Below are 5037 nucleotides of genomic sequence, written 5' to 3'. Positions count from 1 at the left end.
AGCCAGTTTTTATCTTCAATCATTCATCCATTTCATGTAAGTGATTTCTAGGTTGGTTTTTTTTATAATTTTAATGTTTTTGATATCGTTTTAGCTTAATTTAGTTAATTTTATCATTAAATTGTAAAATTGTTAGAGCTTTGAGATGTTGTCATTGATGGTTTTTTATGCTTTTGATGTTAAATAGCTTAGTTGTAAGCTTAGATTTGATTATAAAAGGATGAAATTGAAAATGGGTTGAAAAATAAAGCTTAAATGTGAAAGATATGCTTATTTCAGTTTTAGGGACTAAATTGAATAACATGCAAAACTTTAGGGAAATTTTGTAAAAAATTAAGTTGTCATGTGCCTTTAATTAGAGGTTTTAAGGTAATTTGAATTGATAATTTGAAATGAATTAATGTATAGATCAATATTTGAACCAACTGATAGATGATAAAGGAAAAAGGAAAATTACATATTAGTCCCTGACAATTTAATCGTTGTTGTTATTACTTGGTAAGTTCATAGGGTATACTTATGTAATTATATGTATTTATTGTGGTTAAATTGTGAATTTATAGTGTTTGAATGTATTTTGCAATGTTTACAAGTTACTACAAAAGGTGAGAAATGCACTAATTTGTAGAGATAAATGTTTTGTTATGTTTATTGAGCTTGAATGAACGTACGATATGATACAATTGGCATTTCAATAGGGTTAGTCGTGTGCTTGTACGAGTTTGTACTTCGGTGCCTCTATACAATACTATGTTGCTCTCTATTATGGTGTAGATACCCGAGTATTTGACCCTTTGTTATTGTTCATCGAGCTATTTTGATTAATTAAAAGAAATGAATGATTCAATTATATGCTTTAGACTTAAATAGATGGACTGAATTGAATGAAATGATAAATTATATTTTGTTATATAATATTATGATAGACTCACCTACCACTTGTGAAATGTAATGTTAAGTTTTGAAAATATTGTGTAAATTGATTGTATTTATGTATTTCTTTTATTCCAAGGTAAGTTATGGTACGTTTTAAACTATGAACTTACTAAGCTTATTTTGTTCTGTTTTCTATTTTTTATAGTTGGCATTTTATGGAATGTGTCTATCGAATCATCCCTAAGGCTCACACTATCCAGCTTCAATCTCGGTAGATTTTCGAATCATTCTTGTAACAGCTCGTTTTCAGTGAAATTGGAACAGTGGTTTCAGGACCATAAATATGAAGTTAAAAAATTTATTTTAATATTATTTTAATATATACAACATGATAATATGATAGTATAAAAATTTTGTTAAGAAATTTTACCGTTTGTATGCTCAATTTGTGAAAAAGAACTAAATCGCGTAAAGTGCGAAAGTGGTGTTCTATTAGCTAAAAGTGTTAAATAGATATAGAACATTAAAGTGGAGGTCCTTAAATGGTAATTTGACCATTAAAGGTGATAGTGGATGTGCGTGGCTTGGCAATTATGAAAATTTTAAAGTTAGGAAAGGGTAATTTGGTAAATAGGTAATTAAAGGTTAAAATTAAATAAAACAAAAAGGGGTCATCTTTTTCATTCATGCATGAGCTGATCTTTCTAGCAAAGAAGAGCTTTGAAAAAGCTTGAAAATTTTTCAAAGAAAGTCCCTTGCATGTAAATGTTATCTTGTCCCATTTTTGTTAATTTTTATGTTTTCGGGATCGTTGTAACTTAACCTAGCTAACTAGAGGACTAATTTGCAAAAATATTGAATATTTTGAGATTTTCCATTGATTAATATGATAATTTTTTGAAGTTTAATGGAAGAAAATGAATCCTTATTGTTAATTAAACAACTTTTGTTAAGTGATTTTTAATGAAATTTTCAATTAGGGGTTAAATTGAGAAATGTGTAAATTGTGTGGTAAATGTGTGAAATTATAAGATATTTGGGCTGCTATATGCATGTATAGAAATCAGCTAGGCTTGGGTATGGATGAAATTGCATGAATTTCATTTTACGAGCCTAGGGACTAAATTGTAAAAAGGTTAAAAGTATAGGGGCAAAATAATATTTTTTTTCAAAACATAAATTTTGGATTGAATTAAATAGAGTGAGGTTTAAATTGGTTAAATTTGATTATATATATCAAGAAAAGCAACATCCGGAATTAAATTGGGGAAAAGACAAAGTAGTGGACTAACCAATCGTTTTATCTTCGTACGAGTTTGAGGTAAGTTCGTGTAATTAAATTGCGTATTTATATGCCTTAATTGAAACATATGTATGTGAATGGTTTAATTATTATGTATAATTATCGAGCACATAACTGATGACATACGAAGAATACCGAGCCCCGTTTGAACCTTAGGAATTCGTAGGATACAAATGACATGTCATTAGGGTTACCGATTTGGTTGTGGTCCTGCATGTGTTGTGGACACACCACAGCTCGTATGAGCTTACCGATTCCAGCTCGTGATAGCTTACCGATATTCAGCTTGGAAGAGCTTACCGTTTATCGCTCGTATAAGCATACAGGTACAAGAATTGAAAGATTTACAGTTTAGTACATCTCGCATGTACTACCCGCGTATCTAACGATATTCTAAGTGGTTCAACGGGCATAGTGTTATTACAAGATTACACAAGTTCAATACAAACTAGTACAGGTATTTACATAGAAATGGTTTATATATGATATACGGATACACGGTATAGAAGGTACATGTACATGGAATTTAATAATTGTTGAATTCATACGTGACTCTCGATTTTATATGAATACATAGCTAACTTGGTTAATGGTTATGTGATAGGCTTTGGCCAAATTGAATTATGTTATGCTTTGAGTTACTTACCTAAATTTGTTGTTAAATGGTAAGTTTAATTTTGTATTATACGAACATACTAAGCTTAATTACTTACTCTGTTTATTTTCCCGTGTTTTATAGTGATTTAGAAGCTCGTTCAGATTGGAAGTTTTCAGAGACCACATCACACTATCAAACTTTATTTTTGTACTTTTGACTTTATATTTTGGGTTAAACGGCATGTATAGGTCATTTTGGCTAACGGTAGCCTATATATCTTGTTGTGTTTTGGCCATTTGTGTTGGCTTGTTTTGTGAATATATTTTGGTTATGCAAATATGTAAATAGCCTTTGTATATGGTGTATATTTTCCATGTGAATACCTTGTTTGTGAATTAGTATTTTGGGTACCAAATGGTTGAAATGGATAAGTGACATATATGTTATGTTTCAGGCACAATGATGCATGTAGGTATTTTGACCATTTAGGTATGTTTGAGATATATAGATCATATGAATATATGTAGTCAATTGAAGTGCTTATGGATATCATGATGGTGTATGATATTTTAACATGTTACAAACTTCATATTGGTTGGTTTTGAATGTCTATTTATGCCATGGTTGTATGCACATTGTTGAGCTTAGGTTGGTACCACTTTGGGTGAGAAATATGACTTGGAAAATGGCCTATTTCTGTCCATACGGGTAGAGACACGGGCGTGTGTCTCTGCTGTGTGTGACACACGGCTAGGTGGCACGGCCGTGTGTCCCCTGATACTTCTATAGAAATCAAGTTGGTAGCTTCACACGGCTTAGCACACGGGCATGTGGATTTTATTTGTGGCACAAGTTAGTATTCCCTCTAGTTTTCACACGGCCTAGCACACTAGTGTGTGAGGCCATTTCAAATAATACACGGTCTGGCATACGTACGTGTGGTCTGGTCGTGTGACCCAAGTTAGTGAGTTACACGGGCTAAGACACGGCTGTGTGGCCCATTTTGAATGCCAACACGACCTGAGACACGAGCGTGTCTCTTGGCCGTGTGAGACACACGATCTGGCCACACGGGTGTATGTCCCCTACACTTTGAAAATTTTCAATGTTTTCCTAAGAATTTCTTGAGTACTCGGTTTAGTCTCGAACCATTTTTAATGTCTATTTGGGGCCTCAAGGGCTCGTATTAGGGACAATATGATTGATTATGAATGGTTTTTTATTTGAATAAGAAATGTATATGAAATGTTTGATTGATTGAGCTATAAGTTCGGTAATGCTCTGTAACCCTGTTTCGGCGTCAGATACGGGTTAAGGGTGTTATATTTATTGGTATCAAAGCTAAGGTTTAGTCGATTCTCGGACTAACGTAGCATATGTGAGTCTAGCTATGCATGCCCTTTTATAACATGTGATAGTGTGATGTCTCCTGACAGTTTAAATCATGTTTTTATATTGTAATGGATTCCAATCAAGCAGACTCCGATAATGTTGAAAGTAACGCGCCGACCTCCATTCATGGAGCAGCATTGTCTGAATCGAGACTCGTATTTGAGGGTCACGGAGGAGTTGCTAAGGAAGCCTTCTTCTATATGATGAACAAGTGGTTCACTGAGTTTGTCTGAACTAATCTAGTTGCTCAGCAACCTCCACCCCCACCTTTTCCCTAACCAATCCCCGTAGCTCCTCAAGTTTTAGAACCCGTACACTTGAGTAAACCACCCATTAATAAAATTCACAGATATGGGGCTGAAGAGTTTAAAGCTGCTGTTAATCACGATCCGGAGAGAGTCGAGTTTTGGCTATATAATATGATTAAAGTTTTTTTATTATCTGCCTTGTACGCCAATAGAATGTGTTAAATGTGTCGTGCCTCTTTTGAAAGATGCTACATACCAATGATGGAGTACATTAATTTCTATAGTACCGAGGGAACGGGTTACATGGGAATTCTTTCAGACAAAATTCAGAAATAAATATATAAGTCAACAGTTCCTCGATCAAAAGCATAAAGAATTTCTAGAGCTGAAACAAGGTCGTATGACCATATCTAAATATGAAATAGAGTTTGTCAGACTGAGCAAGTATGCTCGTGAGTGCATTCCAACCGAAGTGGTTATGTGTAAAAGGTTTGAAGAGGGGTTGAATAAAGACGTTAAGGTTTTATTTGGAATACTTGAACTGAAAGAATTTGTTGTGTTAGTCGACAAAACACACAAAGCTGAGGAGCTTAGTAAAGAAAAGAGAAAAGTTGAATTTA

This window comes from Gossypium hirsutum, chromosome D08, assembly GCF_007990345.1.
Source record: "Gossypium hirsutum isolate 1008001.06 chromosome D08, Gossypium_hirsutum_v2.1, whole genome shotgun sequence".
Classification (NCBI taxonomy): Eukaryota; Viridiplantae; Streptophyta; class Magnoliopsida; order Malvales; family Malvaceae; genus Gossypium; species Gossypium hirsutum.
Note: the sequence above shows the minus strand (reverse complement) of the source record.